Here is an 11,083-nt window from a genome sequence, read left to right as displayed (position 1 = left end):
ACTCCGAAATACTTTGCTAGAGAATTAACTAGACAGACAAACTCAATCTAGATAAAAAGTATCTCAAAGAGTTATTATCTCAATCTCTCGATTTGATATTTACTCAAGCAAATAGAAATCTGCGAGTCTTTATCAAAGAGAGATAACTTGGAAGGTACCAAAGACCAATATCCAAGGATCAATCAATATCAATCAACAACCAAAGGTTGGATTTCCAATTGATGATCACGAACGCACAACCTGTATTATTTCAATTATATAAAATATAATGCGGAAAAGAAATAACACAGAAACCAGAAATTTTGTTAACGAGGAACCCGCAAATGCAGAAAAACCCCGGGACCTAGTCCAGATTGAATACACACTGTATTAAGTCGCTACAGACACTAGCCTACTGCAAACTAACTTCGGACTGGACTGTAGTTGAACCCCAATCAATCTCCCACCGATCCAAGGTACAGTTGTACTCCTACGCCTCTGATCCCAGCAGGATACTGAGCACTTGATTCCCTTAGCTGATCTCACCCACAACCAAGAGTTGCTGCAACCCAAAATCACAGACTTGATAATAAACAAATCTGTCTCACACAGAAATGTCTATAAAAGGATAAATCTGTCTCCTACAGATAAACTCTAGGTTTTTTTCTGTCTTTTGATATAAAATCAAGGTGAACAGGAACCAATTGATAATTCGGTCTTATATTCCTGAAGAACAGCCTAGATTAATCAATCACCTCTCTACAATCCTTCCTGACTACACGAGCGGATTGTCGAGGAATCACAAACAGTGAGACGAAGATGTTTGTGACTTCTTTATCTTTCCTATCGGAGAACTCTCACGATCTCAAGCCAATCAATCGATTTTACTCGTACGATAGAAGATGCAAGATCAGATCACACAACTAAGATAAAGTAGTATCGGTATGGCTTCACAATCCCAATGAAGTCTTTAAGTCATTAACCTGATTTTAGAGAAGAAAATCAAAGGTTAATGGAGATCTAATCTAGCGGGCGCACTAGTAGCACACAGACGTGTGGGGATTAGTTTTGCACAATGCTAGATGTCTCCTTTATATATCCTTCAAATCAGGGTTTTGCCTTAGGTACAATGCAATCCTTATTCACCGTTAGATGAAAACCTGATTTAGATTCAAACTAATATTTCTCAACCGTTTGATCGAAAACTTAGCTTGTCACACACACTTGGGTAGACGTTTACTGGGTTCGTGAAAACCATGCCCAAACGTGTACATGTATGTTGGTTCAACATAGTAACCCAAAAGGTTAACCATATGAGCATCTCATATTAACCTTGTTCTTCTTCACCATAACTAGTTCAATTGACTGAAATGAACTAGTTAAAGAGTTGTTCAATTGCTATGAGATCTTATGTAACTACACAAGACACAATTGAAACAAAGGTAATTCGATTGAATCGGCTCATGAACATTATATCCACGATTTGTATAAAGCATTCCTTAGTAATTTAATGTTTCATGTTCAGAGCACATCTTTAGATCATAACCTCTTAAGTTCACAAACAAGTTCGCGGACTTAAGTTAATCGGTTGAGTTTTCCAAACTCAGCAGAAATTCTCGAAAAGAGAACTTCCGCCTGTTCGCGGACTTAGCATACAAACGAGTTTGGGAAAATCCAGCAGAAATTCTCAGTCGAGAACTTCCGACAGTTCGCGGACTGAGTCTGCGGTCTGGGTTCGCGGATTTGGCAAGCCAATTCCACAATCCTCCTGATTTCTCTTGATCAACAAAGTTCGAAAACTTCGGTTCAAGGAATACATGGTTATGTAATCTAAACTCTCATTCCAATCATTGAGACATTCTCAGAGGACGCTATGTAGCCGTTATTCACAAACTGATTCACGTCAGAGCAATTCTCAAAGTGATTGAAACTTTTCATGACTTTCTTCACTAGGTGATGATAAACTTGATCAAAGCGAAACGCTTTACCAACACACGATTTCGAGATAAAAGATAAGCAATGAATGCTCAGCTCGAAATGTCAAATGTGTATGATCTAGTCTATATAGCATACGACTTTTGTCTCATAAGAAGTAGGATATAGAAGAGATATACTTTTGAGTAATAGATAATCTCAAGTCTCCACATACCTTTTTGTTGATGAAGTTCCACGGTTCCTTGTATAGATCTTCGTCGTTATATGATGAATCGCCATGAATTCCTTGAGCTCAACTACAATTTTGTATCCTAGTCCGAGACTTAGCTATGTAGGCTAGAAATCAAGACTTATAGTTTTGATCACTAACATTGACAAACATGCTTGAGATAGCAACGCATGCGAGGTTGACCGAGCTATGCTCTAACAAGAGTTTAGAACACTTAACCATTATTGGATATGTCATGTTGTGCACTCTTGCACATATGTAATCCATGTCCGGGAATCATAGTATGCGCACCCGTTTGCGCACCTGTTTATTTGAGAAATCCGGGAACCTAAGTATGCGTACCCGTTTGCATACAGGTTCATGTCCGAGAATTTCTGCTGGGATTTGAAGTTTACGTACCCGTTTGTGTACTGGCGTAACTCAATCTTTGTCCGGGTATTTCAAGTATGCGTACCCGTTTGCATACTTGAAGGTTAAAGTTCTAAAATAGGTTTTAAACAAGAACATAAACATTTATATAATAAGGAATGCAATCTTTGCAAACCGTGGCTATAATGTTCATGATTGATTCGAGTGAATCAAACCGATTTTGCTTCAATTTTGTTCTTGTATAATTCTATGAGAATATAGTCATTGAACAACTCTTTAGCTAGTTTCATTTGAGTCATTTGAACTAGTTATGGTTAAGATGAATAAGGTTGATATGAGAGTAATCATATGTCTAACCTCGGTTAACTATTTGTGAACCAACATGGTGTACACGTTTATGTACGGTTACATAAACCTAAATGAGAGTACATTTCATTTGTGTGTAACAAGCTAACTTCGATCTAACGGTTGAAAGATATTAGCTTGGTTGAATCAAGTTTTTCATCTAACGGTGAATATTGAATGCTTTGTTACCAAGGTAACTTGGATTGTAAACCCTGATTTGAAAACTATATAAAGAAGAACTCTATCAACTCGGAAACCTAATCCCCACACCTCCTGTGTGTTACTAGTTGCATAACTAGAGTCGATTCTCCTTTAACCTTAGGTTTCTATCGAGACCCTGTAGGTTAAAAACTTCAAAGACTTCATTGGGATTGTGAAGCCAGACCCAACTATTTTCTTTGTAGTTGCGTGTTCTGACCTTTCCCGATTCTATCGTATTGAGTACAATTGAAATAATTGACTCGAGATTAATTTCACAAACATCTTCTTCTCATCGTTTGTGATTCCACAATATCTTGTTTCGCTAGTCGATTAAGATTATTGTGAGGTGATTGATAATATTAAGATGTTCTTCGGGAATATAAGTCCGGTTTATCAATTGGTTCCTGTTTACCTTGATTTATCAAAAGACGGAACAAAAACTCTTGGGTATTTCTGTGGGAGACAGATTTATTCAATCTCTAGACTTTTCTGTGTGAGACAGATTTGTTTATCAAGTCTTCGACTTTGGGTCGTAGCAACTCTTGGTTGTGGGTGAGATCAACTAAGGGAACGAAGTGCGTAGTATCCTGCTGGGATCAGAGACGTAAGGAACACAATTGTACCTTGAATCAGTGTCAGATTGATTAGGGTTCAACTGCAGTCCAGTCTGAAGTTAATTGGTAGTAGGCTAGAGTATGTAGCGGCTTAATACAGTGTGGTGTTCAATCTGGACTAGGTCCCAGGATTTTTCTGCATTTGCGGTTTCCTCGTTAACAAAATTCTGGTGTCTGTGTTATTTCTTTTCCGCATTATATTTTGTTATATAATTGAAATATCACAGGTTGGGCGTTAAAATCAATCAATTAGAATATCCAACCTTTGGTTGTTGATTTACATTGATTGATACTTGAACATTGGTCTTTGGTACCGTTCAAGTGACTCCTCTTATATTCAATCGGGATCGCAAATTTCTATTTGCTGATTGCGGATTGAATTAAGAGTTAGAGATATTAAGCTCTTTGATATACTTTACTCTAGATTGAGTCTGACTGTCTAGTTCATTCTCTAGAAAGTATATTGGAGTAAGTCCTCTCAGATTGCCAAATGAATTGTTGGGTGTGGTTGTTAGACCCCCACATTTTCAATTGGTATCAGAGCAGGAAAACACATTAAAGACCTTATAAGTCTGTGTTTGTAGCGATCTGATGATGGATAACATTGTCTCTGAAAACGCTTCACTAGAAATGGATAAACTCAACATGTAGAGTGTTCTAGAAACCATCGACAAGGTTGAGAATCCTGACTTGAAAAAACTCATCAATTTCTTGTGTCTCGAAAAACTTTGATGGATGAGGGAAATTGATGGTTCTCATTGTGAAGTTTATATCAGAAAACCTAAACCTCGAGAACTCTCTGAAGAGGTTGTTGACCTCTAGAAAAAGTTAGATAAACAAATCCAGATCAATTCTGATCTTGTTGTAGAAATTGCAAAGCTTAAGTATTTGAAATCTGTAAAGTCTTTTTCAAAGGTTTTAAATGACGCCTCTAATTCTTCCTTGAAGAATTGTCGTAAGTCAGGTGATAAGCAAGGTCTAGGCTTTTTGAAACCTGACAGTGCTCAGAACTCTTCGAACAAGGTTTATGATGTTGGTACATGTTTGTTTTGTGGTTCTCATAATCACTTTTAGCATGTGTGTTTGTCTTTCAATAGAAGACTAAAGGTTGCTGGTGATCTTCATAAGAAAGCTATTCAACTTTTGTCATCCCTTTAAAGACATTCAATACTAACAAGAAAGCCTAAAGTGGTTAGTAGTGCTAGTATGGGAGCTTTTTCTCTGAAGTCAACATCACCCTTTCAATGGTTCCTTGATAGTGGGTGTAGCAGGCACATGACTGGAGATCTCTCATGGTTTATCAACTCAAGCGATTTTGATGGTGGACCAGTAACCTTTGGAGATGGAAGTTGTTGCTACATAAGCAAGAAGGGAACGACTGGCATTCCTGAAATTCATGACGTCGTATATGTTAAAGGTATGACTGCTAATCTTCTTTCTATTAGTCAAATCTGTGAGAAAGGCCATAAAGTTGTCTTCAATGATAAAGGATGTGACATTGTCGACAAATCTGGAGAAGTGATTTTTCAAGGATCACGTGGCAAAAATAATTGTTATCTTCTATATACTCAGTTCAGTAATTGTTGCAATTTGACTAAGGTAGAATCTACACACCTTTGGCATGAGTGTTTTGGTCACATCAATTATCGTCTTCTAACTAAGATCATTAACAAAGAACTTGTTAGAGGCGTTCCCAAAATTAATGCTAAGGTTGAAGGTGTATGTGGTGTCTGTCAAAAGGGTAAACAAACGAAAGTTCCACACAAATCATCTCGAAATATTCTCAACGAATCTCAACTTGATTTAATTCATATGGATCTTTTCGGCCCAATTCAACAATCTACAGTGGCTTGGAAGAAGTATGCTTTGGTTGTGGTAGATGATTACACCAGATTCACCTGGGTGGCGTTTTGGATCACAAGAATGAAACACTCAGTGAGTTCACGATTATTGTTAATAGAATCCAGAATGAACAAGGTCACAAACTAAAGAAATTAGAAGCGATCGTGGCACATAATTCAAAGACACCAAAGTATTTGAATACTGTGACTCTCTGGGAATAATTCAACAATACTCTCCACCTATCACTCCGCAAGCAAATGGAGTTTCATAAAGGAAGAATAGAAATATTCAGGAAATGTCAAGGGTAATACTCCATAACAAAAACTTACCGTTAAGGTTTTGGGGTGAGGATGTTTTTACGACTTGCTATTTGATGAATCGTGTTTACTTATGGTCAAAGACCTTAAACACCCCCTATGAGTTGTGGTACGGTAAGAAACCTTACTTACACTATCTCAGAGTGTTCGGCATTAAGTGCTACATTCTAAAAGATTGTGAACAGAAAGGGAAGTTTGTCTCGAAAGCGATGAGGGTATTTTTCTTGGCTATGCATCTGACAGTCGTGGTTTCCGAGTCTTTAATCTCAGAACTCAAGTCATGATGGAATCGGAAAATGTTATCATTGATGATCTAAGTAATTTTCATCATGATGACTCTCCTTCTGAATTGCCTCCAACCGAGACAATTGAGAAAATCAAAGAAATACCAGAATCAGTTGAAGTCATCCCAACTGTTACTGATCCTGATGTCTCTAGTGATGAGGAGAAAAGCTCTAGTCAGGCTATTCCTATAGAACAAGAATGTGTCACTCCACGACATCTTTGGGTTCAGAGGAATCATGATACTAACAATATCATTTGAGGTAGGGATTCTACTGCTAAGACGAGAGGTCAACTTCAAAATATTTGCAATTTTGGTTGTTATCTATCGCAAGTGGAGCCTAAGAATATTGATGAAGCTCTTAGTGATCCCTTTTGGGTAAATGCAATGCATGAAGAGTTAAATCAATTCCAAAGACAAGATGTATGGAAACTCGTACCTTGTCCCCCCAATATAAATATTGTTGGTACCAAATGGATATTTAAGAACAAGTCCGATGAATTTGGCACCATTGTCAGAAACAAAGCTAGACTTGTTGCTCAGTCATATTCGTAGATTGGAGGAATCGACTTTGACGAAACATTTGCTCATGTGGCACGCCTTGAGTCCATTCGATTATTATTAGCTCATGCTTGTTTTCTTAAGGTTAAGCTGTTTCAAATGGACATTAAATCCGCTTTCCTAAATGGAAACTTAAAGGAAGAAGTCTATGTCGCTCAACCTAAGGGATTTGGAAACCCTGATTTTCCCGATCATGTCCTTAAGCTCAATAAGGCATTGTACGGGTTAAAATAAGCACCTCGTGCCTGGTTTGAAAAACTAACTACTTCCCTTCTTAGGAAAGGTTTTTCAAGAGGTGGAGCTGATAAAACATTGTTTACCAAATGGAGTGGGAAAGATGTTGTAACTGCTCATGTTTATGTAGATGATATCATCTATGGATCAACATCGGAGAAACTTGCAAAAGATTTTCAAGTCTCTCTTGGAAAGGAGTTTGAAATGAGCAATGTTGGTTAATTAAAATTCTATTTGGGTTTACAAATTCAACAACACAAGGATGAAATTTACTTATCTCAAGAGAAATATGTGAAAAATCTTGTTTCAAGATTAGGTCTTGATAAGTCAACTCCAAAACTTACTCCTATGCCTACCACGGGTAAACTACATAGAGATGAGAAAGGTGTAAATGTAGATCAAAAACTTTATCAATCTATCATTGGAAGTCTCTTGTATCTCACTGCCACGAGACCTGACATTGCTTTTAGTGTTGGTTGGTGTGCTAGGTTTCAGGCAAATCCAAAGGAATCGCATCTTTCCACCACAAAGAGGATCATATGTTACATTAATCACACTGTCGGGTATGGTCTTTCCTACACTTTTGATACTAACACTGACCTTACTGCCTATTCAGATGCTGATTGGGCGGGATGTGTGGAAGATAGAAAAAGTAAATCATGGGGGTTCTACTATGAAGGGATGAATCTTGTAGCTTGGCATAACAAGAAACAAAATTCACAATCTCTCTTAACATGTGAAGCATAATACATAGTTGTTGGTTCATGTTGTACTCAACTCCTATGGATGAAACAAATGCTTGCAGATTATGGAATTGATTCCGGAATAATGAAGATCTTTTGTGATAACTCAAATGCGATTCGCATCACTGTGAATCCTGTTGAGCACTCAAGGACTAAGCACATAGACATAAGGTACCATTTTATTCGAGATCTTTATGAAAATGGTATCATTACTATGGAATTTGTGCCTTCTAAAAAACAATTGGATGATATTCTCACCAAATCATTAGATACTGCTACATTTCAACACCTACGACAGTCTATTGGTGTTGTTCTAGTTCATTAGTTCTCCATATCCCCTGCTTTTATCTCAATCTATTGGGCAATTGAGTTTGGAATTCCCAGAGAGGTGTTGTTTCATGTTTGCATTTGTTTCTAGTAGATGTGTTTTTATTAAGTATCCTAGTGTTCTTTCGAAATCCTTCTTTTTCTTGTAAAAGCAATGTCGCCTTTGTTGTTCTTTCGAGAATGACATTTTATGGGGGAGAGTTCTTTTTGAACTTGTGCTTAATTGCCAAATCTTTGTGGAGAGTGCGGCCGTGGAATATTATAGGGTTATATTGTATCTTTATAAACTCCTTGATGAATGCATTTAGCTTCGGCTTTATGATTGCATCTAAATTAGTTGGTATGCTATTCTCTTTTGGTCATGAAGTATCTCTATGAAAATTTCATGAGGATCCCACTAGTTTTCGTACCTTTGCCAATTTATATTGACAAAAAGGGGGAGAATTAATGTGTAGTTTCATACTACGAATACATATGGTTTACGGATCATTATGTAAGGGGAGTGGTTTTCATGTTGAGATGAAGTATTGATTAAAGGGGAGTGATACATATCACCATAGTATTGTTGTCAAAGTTGTGATACAATTGAGATTTGATGTTGTGTAATAATACTATGACACTGTATAACAATGATTGAGAGCATTTATTTTCGCATTGTTATCGCAACGGATCTTCAACAACTATGATGTTGAGTTGTACACGTTTAGAATCATGGAGTATTTGGAAGTGACGAAGTTTTCGAGTCGTGTTGAATATGCCAAGGAGATCAAGCATTTGGATGAGAAGCTCCAAATTTTTATTTATTTTGTAATCCATATGTATTGATAGTTTTATCACTAAAATTGACAAAGGGGGAGATTTTTAGAGCACTGCTCGGTCGAACTCGCATGCGTTGCTATCTCAAGCATGTTTATCAATGTTAGTGATCAAAACTATAAGTCTTGATTTCTAGCCTATATATAGATGTCTCGGACTAGGACATATATTGTGTAGTTGAGCTTAGTTTTCACGGCGTTCATCATTTGAAGACGAAGAACTACTAAGGGGATCTTGTGGAACTTCATCGGCAAAGTGTATGTGGACACTTAAACCCATCTATCACTTGGAAAGTATATTTCTACTATATATCCTATATTGAGACATAAGTCGTATTACGATATAGTTTTCTATATACACATTTGAGATTTCAAGTTGAGTTTAACTCGCTTACATATTTCTCGAAATATGTGTTGGAAAGCTTTCGCTTCGACCAAGTTCATCTTATATCATGTGAAAATTGCCGAGTAACATCTTACATGGTTTGTGTGATACAATCATTTGGTGTTGTCTTGGAATGTTTCGTAATGATTATTTCAATAACTTGAAAATTGCTTTGATGCTAATTGTGTGTGAAAAACGACATATTGTCATCCTCTAAGAAAGTTTCAATGATTGAAATAAGAGTTTAGAACACTTAACCATTATTGGATATGTCATGTTGTGCACTGTTGCACATATGTAATCCATGTCCGGGAACCATAGTATGCGCACCGGTTTGCGTACCTGTTGGTTTGAGAAATCCGAGAACCTAAGTATGCGTACCCGTTTGCGTACAGGTTCATGTCCGAGAATTTCTGTTGCGATTTGAAGTTTGCGTACCCATTTGCATATGGCGTAACTCAACCTTAGTATGGGTATTTTAAGTATGCGTATCCGTTTGCATACTTGAAGGTGAAAGTTCTAAAATCGGTTTTAAACATGAACATAAACATTTATATAATAAGGAATGCAATCTTTGCAAACCGTGGCTATAATGCTCATGATTGAATCGAGTGAATCAAACCGATTTTGCTTCAATTGTGTTCTTGTATAATTCTATGAGAATATAGCAATTGAACAACTCTTTAAATAGTTTCATTTGAACTAGTTATGGTTAAGATGAATAAGGTTGATATGAGAGTAATCATATGAATAACCTCGGTTAACTATTTGTGAACCAACATGGTGTACACGTTTAGGTATGGTACATAAACCTAAATGAGGGTACATTTCATTTGTGTATAACAAGCTAAGTTCGATCTAACGATTGAAAGATATTATCTTGGTTGAAAACGGTGAATATTGAATGCTTTGTTACCAAGGTAACTTGGATTGCAAACCCTGATTTGAAAACTATATAAAGGAGAACTCCAGCAACTGGGTAACCTAATCCCCACACCTCCTGTGTGTTACTAGTTACATAACTAGAATCGATTCTACTTTAACCTTAGGTTTCTATCGAGACCCTGTAGGTTAACGACTTCAAAGACTTCATTGGGATTGTGAAGCCAGACCCAACTATTTTCTTCGTAGTTGCGTGTTATGATATTGCCCGATTCTATCGTATTGAGTACAATTGAAATAATTGACTCGAGATTAATTTCTCCGATAGGCAAGATAAAAGTAATCACAAACATCTTCGTCTCCTCGTTTGTGATTCCACAATATCTTGTTTCGCTAGTCGATTAAGATTATTGTGAGGTGATTGATAATACTAGGCTGTTCTTCGGGAATATAAGTCCGGTTTATCGATTGGTTAATGTTCACCTTGATTTATCAAAAAACAGAACAAAAACTCTTGGGTATTTTTGTGGGAGACAGATTTATTCAATCTATATACTTTTCTGTGCGAGACAGATTTGTTTATCAAGTCTTCGACTTTGGGTCGTAGAAACTCTTGGTTGTGGGTGAGATCAACTAAGGGAATGAAGTGCGTAGTATCCAGCTGGGATCAGAGACGTAAGGAACGCAACTGTACCTTGAATCAGTGTGAGATTGATTAGGGTTCAACTACAGTCCAGTCCGAAGTTAATTGGTAGTAGGCTAGAGTCTGTAGCGGCTTAAAAAAAATTTGGGAAACTAGAGTCTGTAGCGGCTTAATTGGTAGTAGGATAGAGTCCTTGGGCAAGGAGTTTTGAAATGATTTTATAAGTAGTATTACATAAGGAGATGGGTCTGAAACGAGAACGGGTTTTGGGGTTGTCTATTTTGGAATGAGGGATATGAAAGTAGAGTTCATTTCCGTTAGGATGAATCCAGAAGTGAAGAAGTTTTGAATCATAGTGGTGATGTCCATCCCCACCACA

Source organism: Papaver somniferum, chromosome 1 (genome assembly GCF_003573695.1).
Source record: "Papaver somniferum cultivar HN1 chromosome 1, ASM357369v1, whole genome shotgun sequence".
In the NCBI taxonomy this organism is placed as follows: Eukaryota; Viridiplantae; Streptophyta; class Magnoliopsida; order Ranunculales; family Papaveraceae; genus Papaver; species Papaver somniferum.
The sequence above is the reverse complement of the archived record's forward strand: the minus strand, read 5'-3'. Positions refer to the sequence as shown.